Here is a 19,599-nt window from a genome sequence, read left to right on the forward strand (position 1 = left end):
CTTAACTATATGTGATAAAATTAAAACAAAGCTAATTTTTAGAAAGAGAATCTATAGCAAGTCTAGTCATCAGTCAGTGGCTGACAGCATTGAGTTCACTGCAGCAAACACACCAAGGCCCGTACTTTTGTAAGCTGCTCTTAGCCTGTAATTGAGTATGGGGTAGGTGACATGGATGAGGAGCCACTGGGGCTGTCCCTGCCCAGTGGAGGATTTCTCTCCACAACAGATGTCCTTGATCTTGCCACCAGCTTGGTGAAGACTCCTGAGCCGCCCCTGCAGCCTACAGATGTCTCTGCCTGATTCTTCTTCTTACCACTTTTCTTCTGCCAGGTGATACCCAAGCTTCTTCCCACCTGCCGCTGCCTTTTCATCCTTCAGAAGCATCATTCTCTGGGAAACAGCTACAATTCTTATTATTCTTAGTGCCTGCCACACGGAAGACCTAAATGGTGGCTGTGGCCATGGACAGGTGCAGACATTCAGGGCCTCTTCTTGGCCCTGTTTAACATCTCCACATGCTACCTCTTTCTGCTAGCTTGGGTGTTCCCTCTTAAGCAGCAGCTGTGCCCTTTAGGAGTGTTTGCCTTTCCCAGTCACGTGGTCTTTTGCCATTTACTTTCCCAAAAGAAACACCAAGCTTTAGCCGACTGGAAACAGCAAATGTATCTTTAATGAATCAAAGAGCAAATATAAAAAGCCAAAGAGGTGCTGGGTTATTAGGGCAAAGTCTACCCCAATTGGAGATTAGAGGAGTGTACACACACACACACACACACACACACACACACACACACACACACACATTTATTTTCCTTTGTAGGAAGTGACAATAATTCAAATTTAAAAATAAACTTCTCCTAATTTTAGTGAGAAAGAAATAACTTATAGGATGCATCATTTTACCTTTTCAGCTCTCTTGCCTATCCCCCCAAATTATTAGATTGTTCGGCAAGTAATAGGATTAGAGTCACCTGTTTTGTGTTACTTTCTACCTTCATATTATCAGTAGAAGTCAAAGCTGAGGGAAATACACAGGGAACTAACTGTGACAAAAGGGAATAAGCCCCACAATTCTGGATGTTTAATCAAGTAGTTACTATAACTGAGTAATCGTTAACCTCTTTTATGTTTTCCAGGTAATGTGTGCTACTTAGTGATGTCTCATTCTATTTTAATTGCTACAGATGTAAATGGCCTGGGAAGTCACAAAAGACAGTGACTAAAACGTGAACAGCTGGTTGTCACCAAGTTGCCCATGTGCAGACAAGCAGAAGGGTAAGTCTGAAAATCCATTGCACCAGTGAATTCTAAGGTTAGTAAAATTCTTTTTAAAATTAAATCAGCATGGACTTAGTCCTACTTATTGACTTACTAAGTATATAAGTCCTGTTCCTTTTGAAATGTAAAATATGAAGTATGCCATAGAATGATATTTTTCTACCCCATAGAGGTTTCATTTTCAGGGAGCTGGAAATGCTGAAGCTATCTTTGAACCTACTCTCTCTCTCTCTCTCTCTCTCTCTCTCTCTCTCTCTCTCTCTCTCTTCCTCCCTCTTCCCCACATCTACTTCCACTACTCATTTTCCTTCCCTCTCATTTCTCTTCTCCCATTTTTCAAAGCCTAAAGAACACCCTGAGGCGCAGCATTTGGTTGTGTTGGGTTGTCCAATTAGCGTTCACAGATAAGTGAAGGTTTCTCATCATCTTCCACCTTACCCCTCCCTCAACCAATAAAAACAGGGAAATGGTGTTGAATTTTCTGGACTAAACATCACGACAAATGTATGAAGCTGCCCATCCCTGCCTCCTCCCATCTGTATATGACAACAGCTGACTGGGAGAGGCTTTCATCTTTAATCTAGCCCTCTCACTTTCCCATGGGAAACTGCCAATGAAGCCCAATGTACTTACCCAACTTTTCCTAAGCCCATGCAGCTTACCACATCTGATGTTTAAAAAAAGTCAGTAAAAATGGCCTCTGTGAGTCACTGAGGACAAACAGCATTCCTGAAAGAATAAGCCTCGCTAGCAGAAACACATTAGTGCTTGCTTTGAAAATGCCGTAGGTCCCAGTAGACCTGGATGGAATTTAAGCCTGAATTCTCCACATCTCTAGGATCCTTTCTACTTGCTGTTCAGTCTCCATATATATGACCTGCTCCACCTCCATTTATTATACTGCAATAAACTAGCATCAACATGAGAAATACTTCTAAAGTTTGGTGTGTCCCTTTAAATTATTGTAATAAGACTGAGCACACACACATATATATATATATATATATATATATATATATATATGGTTACATATAACTCTAATTTTCTTTGGCCTTCAACTTTGAAGCTATGGCTAGTATATTAGTTCAAAACTGCTATTTGCAAACACACACATACACACACAGAGTGGGGGGGGTGTCAGTTTTTATAAGAGAAGTTTCAGGATTGGAGATATGACAACTAAATATGATAGAATCTAGATGAGACATCCCAGGTCCTAAAGAAAACAGTACCTTAAAACTGAAGGGCCCAGATAAAATCCGAGTTTTAGAGATTAATAATATACCAGTATTTGTTCATTAGAGTAGATAAAAAACACAACATAAGACATAGCTAGCAGAGAAAATTTGGGTGGGGTATACAGAAACCCCCTGCACTCTGCATTGTCTTTGTAACTTTTTGTGTATCTAAAAGGGTTGTCATTTTTAAACTTATTAAAACGAGAGAAAAGGCAGCAGCTGGCTGGGCACGGAAGCACAGGAGAACGTGTGAATTTGAGGCCAGCATGGTCTACATAACAAGTTCCAGTCTCCTCAAAATAAACCAAAAGTAAAAGCAAGCGACTAGCCCTGGTGATGATTCAGCCCCATTCCTGGGTCAGGGAAGGCGAACAAAGCAGCCATAGATGAAGAGGAAGCATGCTGGAGGCACACACAACTATCACCTGACTAACAAGAAGCAGGGTGATTACACTCCGCATCTCACTGCTCTCTAACTGGGTCCCCAGGGAGACAATAAAGACCTGTGAAATTTACACCCCAATCTGAACTGAGTCCAAATCACCAATTGCCAGTGAACCCTCCCGGCATTAGACAAGAAATCTAAACCAGAGCATTTCCCTGTTTTCAGAGAGGTGTGGGTTTTACTTCTCTTCACTTCTCTCTCTTAGTTTCCTTGAGAACAACTATGAGGGAGAAGGAAACATTGGAATCAGATGGAAGGAATAAAACTTGAGATAAATGGCACAGAACCAAACACAGGGCTGGAGCTGAAGCAAATCCTGGCTGTGATCGGAATTCGGGCTTTTCCTACATGAATGAAGAACACTTCTTTGCCAAATGCATGGATATGAAACTATGCACAATGAATGAACATAGGTTCGTTAATTTTCCCAAATGCCACAGAACACGCCATTTCAGGCCAGCAGCTGCTCAAGTTGATGCCATTAACACTTTGGTCCCTTCCTAATGGGCTCCCTCCCCGAGGTCCAAGGCACACCTTTGGATTTTATGGAAAGATTCTGTTTATCTTCTGGATTTAGTGGAAGAGAGGCTGGATTCTTGAGGACACTTTTGCCTGAGTCAAGAAAGCACCTCACACGCTTTTTCTGGGATGGAAATTTTCCTATTAGAAATCATATTTGAAAACTTCACACAGAATCAGCTAAAACCAGAACTTTTCTGTATAATGATGAAGAAAGGAGCCAGTCCCTAATTGTATTGACCATGTTAATGCATAAACTGAATTTAAGTATATAAAAAGTGTCATCATTTATGAGAATACATTTAAAAGCTAACCTAACATTTAACCATTGATTAGTCGAGAGCATACACTTTCATGATAAATTGTGTTAATATGGAAATTTTCCCTTACATTTGTATGTTTCCTTGTTCTAGGAAACCCCAGGAATTAAAGTGTTCCAAACCTGTAATGAAGCTGCGAAGAGAAAATGCCATGATGTGAAAAATAAATAGGCAAAAACCCCATCTATCCCATAGTCTCCCCTGAGAGCCTAGGAGTGCCAGCTGCCTTTGCAGTCAAGAGCAGGTAAAAAGTGCCAGTCTATGAAATGTGTGTAAAAATATTATGTATTTCTACCGAGCCGGGACTCTAAATGGTTTCATATACCATTTCTCCCTCTCCTGCTCTCTCTCTCTCTCTCTCTCTCTCTCTCTCTCTCTCTCTCTCTCTCTCTCTCCTTTATCTGAACAGTGGAAGGTATAAACAAATGTCATGAGATGGAGAGAAACTAGATGACTCAGTTTTTCCTTGAGTGAAAATGGTCCCAGAAAGTCATTTTGCCAGCCTCAAACTATGACCCAAACAAAAGATAAAAAACTTCCTGAGTTAGACTACTATGATTTGAAAGTTCATTTATTACAGCAAGACTTGAGATATTCTGACTGACAAGAATACATGAGCTTCCAATATGTCTTTAATTTTATTTGAACACTTTAAAATTTGGCTTGAAAGGTCCGATTTTAGCCTATGTCTTTCCAATGCTATAGATTCCTTCTGAAATTTATTACGAGATAAACGCTTTCTTTCATGAGGAATCTATACAGTTCATTAAAACACTAAAGGTCTATGCATCCTATCACCTGGGGACAAAAGTAATGCTTAATTACAGTATTTGCTTTTTTTCTCTGCGGAGTCTGCTGCCAGTCCTGTCACATGGGTTTCACCCTCTATGTGTCTTCCTAACTATGTTATTTATTTATTTATTTATTTATTTATTTTGGTTTTTCAAGACAGGGTTTCTCAGTGTAACAGTCTTGGATGTCCTGGAACTTGCTTTGTAGACAAGACTGGCCTCAAAGTCACTGAGATCTGCCTGCCTCTGCCTCCTGAGTGCTAGGATTAAAGGTGTGCAACACCACCACCTGGTCTGGTTTTAATATTTTTTAACTACTTGAACCATTTTGGGGAAGAAAGTAAAAAAAAAAAAGTAAGGTGTAAATAAATATTTCAAGAACATTAACACCAAGCAAACTGAATGGAACTTAGGCCGAGAATTGTCCTTAAAGGAACATTTTACTTGTGTGATATTAAAAGCTGTCCATCAATGGGTCTCTTTAAGTGGATATCGAATCACATTCAGTGAACTTGTGTTATGTAACATGGGACACATGGAAGTATCTACTTATGAGAAGTGAAGGCTCAGAATTCAGAGGAGTATGCACACAAGTTACTGAGGTTTTAATGTTTGGACCTCCAAAATTCATAAAACCTAGCTCTTTGTGTTAGCAGCAAGAGGTAGAGCTTTTAGAAGCTGGCCCCCTCCTGAGTAGGCTTAGCATCCTCATAAAAGAGGTCTCAGGGCTTTATGTTTTTTGCTGTTCTTCTGCCATGTAAGGATTTAGTAAGAAGATACTATCTATGGATGAGTATGTCCTCACAGATGCTGGACCTGCTGACATTTGACCTTACATTTCTCAGCCTCCATAAATGTGAGAACCATGTTGTTTATAAACTGCCCAGTCTTTGATCATGTACAATAGCTGCCTCAAGAGATAAAGACATGAGTGAATTCAAATAGCTGTGCCATGTTAAGCATAGAGAATGCTTTTGATACATCCACTTTTAGTAGTGGTGACAATGTCTCCCAGTCCCAAAATTGTATTTCTGAGCTTTTGTCCTGGAATGGAGCCAAGAACAGTCAAAGCCACTCTGAGGATACAGGTGGTGGTGGCAGCAGGTGGGAGGCATCCCCTCCCTCACTCCAGGTCTGCCATGGAGAGAGAGCTCCAGCCATGCTGGTAGCACACTGGTCCTTCCAGAACATCTGGATCCTCAGACTCAAACAGATTTCTGGATTCCCACCCCTAATAAAAACATAAGATCAGAAACAAGTTCCTTGTGGTTGGATGATGCAAACTGTTGAAGATTCTTATTCAGAAGAAGGGAATCTGGTAATAAAACACGTTTATGAAATGATGAGATGGCCCTTAGAGTCACTAACTTGAATAAAGAGCTGTGGCATTATTAAGATGATGGATTATGCACCAATTGTAAATGTAAAGATATCCTTTTATTTCAAAGGGAGGCATTTATAAAGTTCATTAACATGAATTTACATGAGATGAATTAAAGGTAACTTTTAGTTTTTAATAGTTTAAGTGCCAAATAGCATGTTTTTTATAGATGGAGAAAATGAATAATATATATTTCATATTCACAAGAAGATAATGTCTTAAAGCAGGATCTAACCAGATTGTAATGAACAAAATTTGGAAGAAATTCTAAGGGAAATAAACAGCAGTGATGGTTTCTAAGCCATGAATGTTTGCTGTTGGCATCACCTCCCAAAAACATTTCCCTAAGGCTTGTCACCAGTTCACAAGCCTCTGAGTGACATTGGTTTGGACAGAATCAACATACCATTTGGCACTTTTCCTAACAGCAATAAGATGCCAACAATGGCAAGAAAGTGGCACCAACATCATGCCCTTGCTTGTAAAGTTTCATTTTTGTAAAACCAAAGTTTATATTTATTCCAGTTTTTGCTTCTCTTTGTCTTCTAATGAGGCAGGCACTCATTCTAGAATGGAGTGTCCTCCTCACTAGCTGGTGGAGGAACAACAAGTCAGGTCTGTGCTGGCTTCCTCCACCCACATTAAACTCTTTTTAGTATAGTCAATAGCAGAGATGAGAACTGGCCTAGAAAAGGTAAAGTCAAAGAATATGGCTGGGAGGCAGGGATGGAATCGCTTGGGGAAACACTCAGAGGACGGACGTGTTTTAAAACATAGAATGGGGAGAGGGAACAAAGGGAGAAATACAGTCAGTGTACAGGGTCTGGGAGATGGAGGTGTTGGGACTTCATGTCTGAGAGCTGTGTGAGCTTCCAGCAGAGGCATCTAGAGCTCTGAGCACTAGAGAACAGTGAGAGAGAGCTCAGTGCAGGGCCCAGGGCAAAACGGCATCATTGACTGCAGCACTGTGTGAAGACTGAAATGTAAGTCCTCTCTGGTATTTCTAGACCAGGTTTCCTGTATGATTTAAATGAAAAGCAAGGGGGACCCAGGAAGGCTTAGTTTGATGTCTCAACCAGCTGGTGAGTAGCAGGCTGAGTCAGATATGATCTAGAAAAGGGAAAGATGCGATGTTTCCTTTATGTCCAAAACTAGGGAGTAAATGCAAACACATTGCATGCATAGGTCCGTTTAAAAAAAATCAAGAAAATGTCCTCCGATTCTTAAAGGAAACAATTCTAGGAGATACTGGGTGTTTTAGGGCGTATTTCCTGAGATAAGGACTTATGAGCAGGTGATTCTGAAGAATGTAAAGGAGACTGGCACATGAGTGGGTGAGGCCACCAGAAAGTGGGGGGAAGCCAAGCAAGGGTTAGACTTAGACCACCTCTCACAGAAGACAGCCTCTGCCTAATTCTGCAGGTCACTCCACAGTGTAACTCACACCCCTAAACTGTGCCCGGGGGAGAGAGGCAAGCTGAGTTATCCGCCACCCTCACTTCAGACCCTTCATCAAGGTCTGCAGGCAAGGCTTGGAGTCTAAATTCTCAGGGACTTTGGGCTGAAGAACTCTCTGAATAGGCTTCAAAAAACAAACAACAACAACAACAAAACAAAAAACAACAAAAAAAACCAAACAGTTTTCCAGAGAGCTTCAACCATTGACTTGGAAATAAATGCACAACACAGGGCAAGGAAGTGTGCTCCAGACTAGTGTCTGAGCAGAAGCCTCACCATGATCCTTGACCCCATCCCCAGAAAGGTGCCTTTTAAAATGCATTTTACAAACAGAAGGACGCGGAGTTGACCATGAGAACACCAAGGAGAACATCTAGCAGAGAGCTGGACCTACAGCAGGGAGACTACTGGTGTGTCCTAGCGATAGACTCAGAACAAGCATAACTGTAAGTCCAGCCCATCTGTTCAGTCACCCTTGTCCTATAAACATGTGGGTCTTTTTCTTCACTCATACCTCCTCCAGGGTCATTTCTTCAAATCACAAGCTCTGGCCATTGTGTTGGGCTTGTCACTTTCCCAGTCCTCCTCTTGTAAGCCCCCTTCTCTATTCTCGCCTTTCCTGGGTTATGTCACCAGCAACCTTCTCTTCTACAGTTTTCTTTTTGGTTTGCTCCTAGCTCAGCCATACTTTACACAATGGTTCTCCTGTTTGTGACCACACATACCCATATAAGGTGCACGCTGTTGTTCTCTCTGAGAGTAGAAATTGGTGCTGCTTCATGAATTATTTTTTGAAAAAGCTGGTTACCTAGATAATTGATATGTAATATGTGCAAACACAGACACACACACACACAGAGAGAGAGAGAGAGAGAGAGAGTGAGAGAGAGAGAGAGAGAGGAGAGAGAGAGAGAGAGAGAGAGAGAGAGAGAGAGAGAGAGAGAGAGACACTGAGGTCCACAGAGAGGACAAGTGACCAAGGTCATTTAATTAACTGGCCATAAAACCAAGCCAAGAACTCAAATACTCAACTCCTTCCATGTTCTTTACTTCCTAGCACACTGCCTCCCAAGTATTCAAGCATTTTATATCAACAGTAATAAATATAAAATAGTTTCTTGGGGAAAGCAATCCTAGCTAAGTGCCAAATACATTCCTTAGATACATGGAAACAAGTTAGTATTTCATTCCAAAATAAAGCAAATGAGCCTTCCAAAATAGTAACAGATGATTCTGCTAAGCTAGAAGGGACTGTTGAGGGGGACTATTAATTTGAAAAGCTTATGGCTACAATAATTTTCTTCATTTGATATTTAAAAAAAATAACTTCACCCCCCCAAAAAAAAACATTTCTTTATGGATCATTCAATTGAAGGGTGTTTCAATGAGATAAATTGATTCATTTTCTTCCTTTCAAACAGAAATGGATATTGTCATCTTCATTGCCAAAGAAATCAATGGTATACAAGAAGTAAGTCATGGTACTGGCTCAAAGCCAACTTCATGTCCAGGTCCTCTGATGCCTCCTCTAGAAGCTACATCTGTCATGATTCTCTCCTTGCAAATTATATCCCACAATTCACTCACACAACTTGCTTCTTTATAATCCTCATAGCAACCTTGTGTGTAAAGTCAGTTTTTACTTCATTTCTGGTAAACTGAAGCTTGGAGAAATAAAGGAACATGCCTAAAAGCAGGACACTAGCTCATGATACCTGGTACACATCTGTCTTAGTTATGGTTTCTATTGCTGTGGAAGAGACACCATGACCACAGCAACTCTTACAAAGGAAAACATCTAATTGGGATGGCGGTTTACAGTTTCAGAGGTTTAGTCCGTTACCATCATGGCAGGGAGCATGGCAGCTGGGAGTAAGGTAGCATGCAGGCAGACACAGTGCTGGAGAAGGAGCCAAGAATTCTACACCTTGATTCAAAGGCAACAAGAAGTGAACTGAGACTGGGGTGTGGCTTGAGCATATATGAGACATAGGAGCTCACCTCCACAGTGGCATACTTCCTCTAACAAGGCCACACTGATTCCAACAAAATCATACCTCCTAATAGTGCCACTCCCTGTGAGCTTGTGAGGGTCAATTGCATTCAAACCACCACAACACCCAAATCCAAACTGCTGCTTGCACTCTTCATGCTGCTGTCTAGTTACTGTCATTACTAGAGGAGACACGTTTTATAGATACAGGTTTGGGGAAGGCCAGGAAACTTGGCTGAAGCATGAAGAGCCGAAAGTAAGCAGTTACTTCTACAGAATATGGGATCTTGGCTCCCCAGGCTCTGAGTCTCAAATGCTTCCAGTGAATCTGTGATAATCATACGTCATGTTCTATTTTAGAAGCCTGGGATAGATCAGCAACCAAAATGGTAAAGTCCTTGCCCTCTGGAATTTACATTCTTGTGGGATGAGACAAACATGAAACAAGTCATGAAATATAAAATTTGGCAAGTGGTGATGCATGATATGGAAAATTAAAGCAATAAGAAAGTGTGTGTGTGTGTGTGTGAGAGAGAGAGAGACAGAGAGAGAGAGAGACAGAGAGACAGAGAGAGAGAGACAGAGAGAGAGAGAGAGAGAGAGAGAGAGAGAGAGAGAGAGAGAGAGTGACTTCTGTTGCTCAGGAAAGGCCATCAGATAAAGTCACATCTGAGATGGGACCTGAAAGAAGCAAAGGAGCAATATTTACAGATGTCTGAGGTGATGCCTTCTGAACAGAGAAAACCACAAATGTTAAGGTCTGATCTTGGTAGGTCCTAGAAGCCAACAAAGAAAAGCAAGCAAACAAACAAAAGCAGTCCATATCTGGGAGTTTATATTCATACACTTGCCTTCATGGACAAGACATTAAAACATAAAAGAAAAAATGTATCTGTTTTGGTTCCATGGTTTGGATATTTTTGTCCCCCAAAGGTTCATGTTTTGGGAATTTTTGCCCCGGCATAGTGAAACCTTTAAGGGCTACAGCCTAGCAAGAGATCCTTAGATCACCAAGGACAATTTCCCCTGGAGGAAGTATGGGTCTCCCAGAATGATGCTGAGTCTCACTTTGCGTTTCTATAAGGAGGTGTAACCCTTTTCTCTCTCACTTGTCAGTTACCATGAGGCTTTTAGCAAGCAGTGCTGTGTGAATGTGCAGCTTCTAGAACTATGGGCTAAATTAATTTCATTTCTTTGTAATGCTGTCTTGTAACAGGGTTTTAGTACAGTCCTATAAAGTAGACTGTTATGCAAGTTGAGGTTACATGCTATAAAGAAGCATAAATCTAGTGTAGTGGGATGGCTAAGGAGTCAACAGGCTTCAAGTCATCCAAAGCCAGCATTCGATTCTTTGTTTTGAGATTTTTCATTTTCATTCAACTCTAAAATGCATCAGTGCTTTTATTTGCTTTGTTTTGCTTTGAGAGAAGGTCTCACTATGTAGCCCAGGGTAACCTTGAACTGACTATGGTACTGTGGTCTTAAACCTATAGACGTCTTGTCTCTGCTTCCAGGTCCTGCTCTTCAGTGCTCCAGGAACCACAGGCCTGGTCCACCATGCCTTGCTGTTCTTTTTGAGCTATATTGTATATGGGATACTAAACAAAGAGATGGAATCAGATACTGCATGTAGGCTGCTAATTTGAAAGAGATGGACTCAGAATAGTCTGGTTGTGGTGAACACTTACCTTTCTGAGATTCCTTCATACACCCTATGAAGCAGTTTCCCAAAGGCTGAGCTATCCAACCAGCTCACTCCATGGAAGAGGAGCCTGGGGACTGTTGAAGAAGGGTTTAGTATTTACTACAACAAAGTCCGTCTGGTGTTCTGTGCTAGTCCCTACAGCTCATGACCACTGATCTTATTTTAGATTCCAGCCCACAAGCCTTCTCGTGTGGACACCAAGCCTGGCTGAGCTGAATCTCCACATAAGGCTGCCGCTCTCTGTCGACAACACCATAATGAGACAGCCGCTTCTCCCTGTTGCTACCCGAGGCTGGGTGCCGCCATCTGAGGAGCATACTGCAGGGCTCACCACCTCTCCAGAGACAACTCCGCCTGTGTGCTCAGTGTTTGAGAGGAAGTACAAGACACCAGAGGGTGCTTGTTCAGGTATACATTTCAGGTGAAATTTTTGAGTCCCAGGTGAGGCTATAGCCTTGAACATGGGATTCTTCTGGGAGTAATTTATCATTTAATGCACAGAGACTGGAAATGAAAGTGCCCTGCACTTACATATTGTAAAGGCCAAACACATTCTCTTTTTAGTCTTAAAATTTTTCATACCGTATATACTGATCATGTTTTCCTCCCCCAACTCCTCCCATACCCTCTCTACCTTTATGTACCCACACAGCTTTATGTTCTATCTCTGTCTCTCTCATTCTCCCCCTTTCAAAATAACCCACAAAACACAAAATGAAAATCAAAATAATCAAACAAACAAAAACCCCCTAATGGAAGGTGCCAAACAAGACAAAATGATAAACAAACCAATAACAAAAGATACCAAAAAATACACGGAGTTCATTTTGTATTGGTTAACTACTCTTGGGCATGAGGCCTGCCCTGAAGTGTGCTTGGCATACTTCATAATGGCATACCCAGTGACACTCCATTGGAGAAAATGGAGTTTTCCCTTTGCCAGCAGGTTATCAATTGCAAGTCGATTCTTGGTCAGTGGTAGGACCACATGTCCACTTCTGACTCTCAGCCCTGGGACCCTGTCTGGCTCAAATCAGGGCAAGCAAAAGACCTCTTATGCTTTTTGCCAGAGTTTCTGTGAACTCGTATAGGTATCATTCTGGTTGTGTCTGGAAGACATTGAGTCCTTGGAGTCATCCATCACCTCTGGCTCTTACAATCTTTCTCCTCCTCTTCCACATAGATCCCTGAGTCTTGAGAGGAGGGGGATGGGATGAAGACATACCACTTAGAATTGGGTGCTCCAAAGTCTCTCACTCTATACACACTGCCCATTTATGGGTCTCTCTGTTTGTTCCCATGCACTGTAAGAAGATGCTTCTCTGATGAGGGCTGAGTGAGGCCCTGATCTATGGGTATGGCAGAATGTCATTAAGAGTCATTCTACTGCTCTGTTCTTCTAACAGAATAATAGTAGTAGGGTTTCTCCAAGGCCCACAACCTATTTAAGACCAGGTTCTTGGCCACTTTGGAAGTGTCCTGCGTAGGTTCTATCTCATGGAGTCTGCCTTAAATCCAATCAAAAAGTGATTTGTTATCCCCAAAACATTTGTGTCATTATCACATTATGTTGTATTATACCAGTATATCTTTCAGACAGATTATTGTTGCAAGTCATAGGGGTTTTAGATGGGAGATATTGGTAATTAAGTTTCTCCTCCAGTAGAATACAGAGTATCTTCCAGTACCCTGAACACTAGTCAGTAAGGGTGAAGCTTTATCTGGGCCCCAGGTCCACTTCTATGTGTCAAATGATATAAGTAAGTGTTGGAGCCACTAATTGTGCAGCACTCATCTTATTAGAAAAATGGGATTGCACATCTCTGCCACTGGCTCTGAACTACTTTTGTGAACAAGAGCTATATCTTAGAAATACATCGTATCCATGATGTGAGATGCCTCAGCTGCCATCCAGACAGAACTGGTACTGGATACACTTGCTGAGTGATGTTGTAATTCAAACCTGCCTGGGGCTGTGAGAAATGAGGGTGCTTCCCACCCATAGACTTGGAGAAGTTGCCAACTAGTGATAAGTCACCATTAATTATTCACTCAGCCAAGTTGATAATGTGTTGAAAAATAAAATGACTATGTGATTATCCTGATATTGACCGTTAAAAGTTTGTGATGGATGGCCCTCACCTCACCTTTGCTCTTTGTCAGTCTCAAGTCTTCTTAAATGCTTTTTTTTTTCTGTTTGTTCATCCATACTGGATCTATTCTGAGGCAGACATGTTGCTATGGCCACCACAGCCAGCATTGATACATTCTCCCTCATGCTGGCCACAGTCCCTGGTAACTATCAGCTTTTCAGATGTAAGTGACAAGAGTGGAAAGCAAAATCTGTGAGAAAAAATATGAAATTAGATCCCAGCATTGGATCTAATTGTTCCCCCATTATGTCAAGATGATCTCATGTTTCTGAGTGTCCTGTGGTGACTCTCACAGGAGAGGGCTTAACCAGGACAGAATTGACTCTTATAACAGACCCATGACTCTGGGCAATGGTGCCTCTGGCCAACTAAAGAAAGACAACTAAAAATCCAGTTTCCAAATTCACATTGCTCTTGAAGGCTACAGAGAAGAGTCAGTCTCCTCAACAATTTGACAGAATTGAAGCCACTTCATTTTCAGGAATTTGCAAAGAGTAGATTATCCCAGAACCATTTTCTGAAGCCAAGAACAAAACTTCAATAACAGGTCAGCTCTCACATGTCCCCTAATCTAAGACTTTCCAAATTTTGTGTTGAAATAACAATTCCAACACCCATCTCCCCTACTCCCCTCAACCAAGAGGTCACCCATCTCATCATTCTTTGTCCTAACTTTAAACATTGAAACTGCTTATTCTTGCTTTCATGGATTTTGTTTATTTACAGGGGATTTGCTGTGTTTGTTGTCAAACATTTGATCTTTTGCTTCCTGAATTCCTCTAAGATTTCTACTAGCTAATGTGGCTTTCATGTTTCCAACAGAAATAACAAACAAAAACACGACAGAAATGCAAGCATCTTTCTGAAATGTGGGGGCATCTGGGTTATCACCAAAATCGGCCAGAACAAGGGGATTCCGAGGAACTGTCTGAGGAGACAAATCACATTAAATGTGTTTATTTGGTTTTCTGAAATGCCCCTTCCTCTGGCTTCATTTACATTTCATTCATATGAAGTTCTTCAACCTGAGACACATTTTGTTCTACATAGTTTTCTGAGTTCACTTTCACAAGCAGCCAGAGAGTGAGACAGATCCTAAACAAACTCTCGGGTGATGGAAAGCTCTGCACTTATTGGAGTGAGAGGACCAGAGTCCGCCTCCTCTACAGAAGTAGTGTTTTCACAGTCCCCAAGGAAGCAGATCCTTTGCTGCTTAGCCAGCTGAGAGGGTGTAGGGCTACTCGAAGGATCAAGGGTTAGTGGATAAGTTTTAAATTCCTCAACTAGGCCAAATTTGTTAGTCTTGATCATGTCCAATTTGAGTTAACCAAGTTCTAATTAAGCAAGGTTTGTTTTAATGAAGTCAGAGACCAGGTTCTCCCTTGTCTACCTGGACTTGCAATATTGCAGACTTCATTCTTAATTAAGGTAAGGAATTCCTTTTGGCTCCCACAGCCAGAATTTTCCATTTGTTCCATGTGGAGTGCCAGTTGGCTTCCACAGCCTGCAAGCATGTGCCTTTGGCACAGCTGGACAATTTATGAACTTCAGTGGGATTAAAAAGGTGCCATATCCTTGAGAAACATTCCAGTAACCAAGATTTCTTTTTATTTGCACCACTGACCAACCTGATCCAAGCAATAATGAGCATGTGCCTAACAGAGGTGGGGAACAGCGGATGTCAACAGCAATGCTCCAAAAGAAGTCTCTTTTTCTGCCTAAGCCTGAATTCCATGAAGAGCAATATGGAACCCATCAGCCAGCATTCTGACTTCAATTTGGTTCCAAAAACAATCTGCAGATGGAAGAACAAAGTACCCTGGGCAGTCTTTTCGGTCACCTGGGATTCTCGAGAGCACAGAGAGATCAGCATGCCTGAGAGATCTGCATGACAGCAGAGCTGGCACCAGAGAACCCAGCTCCAGCTCCCCCACTGTCCCTTTGGAGCCACAGGTTAGAAGACCTTGAATAATCATTTCACTTCTCTGAGCCTTGGCCTTCTCATCTGCAAAGAGAGAGAGGGTGAGTAGACCCATGTTTCTCAAGCCATCTGTGATGAAGGAACACATCTTCTCTCCTTACTTGCCTTCCAGCAATCCACTGTACACTGAGCTTTTGAGAGGAACAATAAAAAACAAATTGTCAGAAAAGAATATGGTAAATGTTTGAATGTTGAAGCAATGTCAAGTTGCTAGAAAAGTCTCTGAATGTTTACCTTTCCTGTATTTCTATCACCATAAACTGCTAAAAGCATATGGGACATCAGTGATACGTGAACCATGAGGAGCACTGGACTAAATAATGTCTTGGTCCCCTCTCAGCTGTCAGTCCCTACTTCTCATAATGAACCTCCATATCTACTAGGTTTTCCCAAGCACCCAAATGTGAGCTTTATGGCATAGTTACATTTACATTTCTGGAGTACCTTCCAGAATCTGCCAGCACTCCTGTAGAAAAATACTATACTATAAAGTGGATGGCTGGTAAGCAACAGACCTCCCATCCTCTTGAACTGTGAGAAGCTCTAGAGGATGGGAGGTCTAAGGCCAAAACACTAGCGTTTGCCCTGTCTGATGAGAGCTGGTTCTTGGTTCATAGCTGACTGTTGTGTTCCCATGCTAGAATGAGCAGGGGGTCTTCCTGGTGTCTCTTTTCTAGAAAAAAAAGATATTAATCCCCTTCCCTCATGACCTAATCACCTCTCAAAGGCCCCAGTTTCAAACACCACCACTCTGAAGGTTAGGATGTGAACCTACAAATTTTGAAAGGACATAAATATTGAGTTTGCAGAGTGGAGGGACCATGCAACAAAGACAGAAATGATTATTATGCAACTAGTAATATCTCTAGCTCTCTCTCCCTCTTTCTGTCATTCTCTCTGAACAGTAATAAGGAATCCTGGCAGTGCCCCATGGAACCCAAAGCAAACCATGTACCCTATTGGTGCCTCATGGTTTTCATGAGGTTTTCATCTCTAAAATGGTGTGTGTGTGTGTGTGTGTGTGTGTGTGTGTGTGTGTGTGTAGGTGAGCATGGAGGTAAACATCACATGTGTTGCTCTTTCCCTGCTCACCACCCTATTTTTGGAGGCAGCCTCTTTCTCTCTGACACCCAGTCTCTCTGATTAAGCTAGACTAGCTGGCAAACAAGCCCCTACCCACTTGAAACTGCCTGTGACCCCCATCTTCAGCAGTGGGATTACAGATGTGTGCTACAGTACCAACTTTTTACACAGGTTCTAGGGAATTGAATTCCCATCTTCACATTTGCATAATGAACACTTTACTGACTGGGTTACATGCTCAATCCCTGGGAACATTTTGGATAGAGGTTTATCTTGATATAATTTTAGCCTAGAGAAAAGTTGTTAGGTTAGTGTAAGAAATCCTATTTTCATTCTGATGCCTTCTTTTCTCAGTAGCCTTGTCATTTTCTTTCTGCTTTCCCCTCCATTTCTTCTTTCTTTTCTCTTTTCTGAACTACTTGAGTGTAGCACACATCTATCATGCTCACTGGACTTTTGGGAGTATTCATGAAATTGATACATATGAAATGCTTGAAAACTGCCTGGCATACACAGTCAGCTCTCATTAATCATTAGGCATTATGCTTAATTTTCAAAGACCATTCTCGACATTCAAAGGGAGCTCAAACACTATCTATCTCTTGGAGTCTACTCCACACGGACTCTCCAGCATGTTGAAGACCCGCCTCTGGGGCTCTGCCCTTCTCAAATATTTATGTCAGGTTCACTTACTATCAAATGTGTTGAATTTGACCAACTGGGGGGAAAAAGGTTTCTGTGCCATATATAGCTAGCCTTGAAAGCGAGTGCAAAGCGTGTCTGCTCTAAATTACCCTATGGCATCAAATCCAAACAATTCTGGGGTTTGAACTTTTTTTAAAAAACAGACTTGAGATACTACTGTTAACAAAATACTAAGTTGATGTATAGTGACTAAGATCCAAGCGCCTACTAGGCTTACTATTCTCTCTGTTTTCTGGGGAAACAAGAGTACTGGTTTCTAGGAAATTCATATATTACCCTTTGAACAAAGCTCCCTGAACTTCTCCAATGCCTCTTTTTTCTGTTATCCAATATCCTTGCTGATTTGCATAACGTCTCCATGTCAGTGTTAACTGTGGTTCTGGTTTAACTCCAAGCTGAACCAGAACATCCCTGTTTAGCATTCTCCCCTTGGGTTCCTTTGCTTCCTGATTTGCTGCCTCATCCAGATTTTGCTAGGCTGAATTGAATTAAGATGGAAAAAAGTTACTGATTCAGCTTCATCTTCCTGAATCCAGACTCAGCTGCAGAGAAAGCAGGACTGTTCAGTCAACACTCATTTTTTAAAATTATTCCACGTGAGTCATACACCAGAAAGAAATCAAATCACTGAGGATCTGGTTTCCAGAAAGGCCTGCTCTTCCAAAGCCAGAATCTAGAAGGCTGGGTGACTTGTCTTGATAACTCATTGCTCTTTGAAGTAGATTTGAGTGAAGGCCACATCACTTCCTGTTTTTTTTCCCTCAGAATTACCACATGACAACAGGAAACCATATCATTACTCCAGTAGGGTTCATCCATCAAGACTTTGTGATAAACAGCACCTAGTGATGGAAAAGGAAGCAAAGTAGGAGTCTCTTCCTTCCCAAGAAGAATTACATATGTACATCTACAGCCAACTTAGTCTTGTCTCAACCTCTTCTGGGGGAGACAATACCAGTTATACTCACAGTCCTCAATGATTTGCTCTTAGTATTTGGCTAAAGCATTTTAGGGTATTGTGATAATGGCATTCCTTGGGCTAATCTACTGCAGCCAAGAGAGCCAAAGTCATGTTATGCTTCCTTCAGGGCAATCTCAGAATGTGTAGATACTGAGTAGCCATGAACTTAGATTTCTGGATGGCCTAATGTTTTTAATAGAGCAAGTCACCCCATCTGTCAAATACTTGGCTCCATTCTTAAAGGTTAGTGACAGCAGCTCTCACTCCTCAGTCACAGCACTGATGCATCTCCCTCCTGAAAAGGAACTCACATCTCTGGGGCTGTTATAGACTCCGACATGAAAAGGAAGTCCCCACTTACACCTCCCACAGCCCACATGGCCCATACAGCTTCTAGCAGTACCACCCCCTCCTCAAAAGATTCAGGGGGCTGATAGCAATGATCCTCGTCCAGTTCACTTGAAAATCTAAAGTATGGTTCCTTTAATAATGGACTAGGGGTGCAGCTCAGCAATAGTGCAATTGCCTCCCATGCTCTTGGATAGGTAGGATCAACATAGCAAAAATGGCAATTTTGCCAAAAGCAATCTACAGATTCAATGCAATCCTCATCAAAATCCCAACACAATTCTTCACTGACCTTGAAAGAACAATTCTCAACTTTATATGGAAAAACAAAAGACCCAGGATAGCCAAAACAACCTTGTACAATAAAGGAACTTCCGGAGGCATAACCATCCCTGACTTGCTCTATCATAGAGCTGTAGTCCTGAAAACAGCTTAGTATTGGCACAAAACTTGACAGGTAGACCAATGGAATCAAATTGAAAACCCCAATATTAGCCCACACACCTATGAACACCTGATCTTTAATAAAGAAGATAAAATTATACAATGGAAAAAAGAAAGCATCTTCAAAAAATGGTGCTGGCATAACTGGATCTGGACATGTAGAAGATTGCAGATAGATCCATATCTATCACCTTGAACAAAACTTAAGTCCAAATGGATCAATGACCTCAACATAAATCCAGCCATACTTAACTTATTAGAAGAGAAAGGGGGAAGTACCCTTGAATGAATTGGTACAGGAGATCACTTCCTAAACATAACACCAGTGGCACAGACACTGAGATAGACAATTAATAAATAGGACCTCCTGAAACTGAGAATTTTCTGTAAGGCAAAGGACACAGTCAACAAAACAAAATGGCAGCCAACCCCACATCTGACAGAGGGCTGTTCTCCAAAATTTACAAAGAACTCAAGAAGCTAGTCTCCAAAACAACAAATAATCCATTTAAAAAGTGTGGTACAGAACTAAACAGAGAATTCTCAATAGAAGAATCTAAAATGGCTGATAGACACTTAAGAAAGTGCTTAACATCCTTAGCCATCAGGGAAATACAAATCAAAACAACTCTGAGATACCATCTTACTCCTGTCAGAATGGCTAAAATCAAAAACACCAATGACAGTTTATGCTGGAGAGGATGTGGAGAAAGGAGACCACTCTTCCACTGCTGGTGGGAGTGCCAACTTGTACAGCAACTTTGGGAATCAGTATGGAGATTCCTCAGGAAAA

General features: G+C 41.6%; 1 long non-coding RNA gene across 3 annotated transcripts; it reads left to right on the top strand.

Moving 5' to 3' along the window:
• The first annotated feature begins 1,044 nt into the window (after positions 1–1,044).
• On the top strand, positions 1,045–15,423 carry LOC118239209. 3 transcript variants are annotated; one of them, XR_004770880.1, is made up of 5 exons: positions 1,045–1,278; positions 3,170–3,377; positions 3,897–4,047; positions 11,298–11,539; positions 14,107–15,423. It is a non-coding gene; the product is annotated as an uncharacterized LOC118239209 (long non-coding RNA). The 3 variants fall into 3 exon arrangements; XR_004770878.1 differs by having other exon boundaries at positions 11,298–15,423; XR_004770879.1 differs by lacking the exon at positions 3,170–3,377 and having other exon boundaries at positions 11,298–15,423.
• The last annotated feature ends 4,176 nt before the right edge of the window (positions 15,424–19,599 follow it).

Source organism: Cricetulus griseus, chromosome 7 (genome assembly GCF_003668045.3).
Source record: "Cricetulus griseus strain 17A/GY chromosome 7, alternate assembly CriGri-PICRH-1.0, whole genome shotgun sequence".
Taxonomy (NCBI): Eukaryota; Metazoa; Chordata; class Mammalia; order Rodentia; family Cricetidae; genus Cricetulus; species Cricetulus griseus.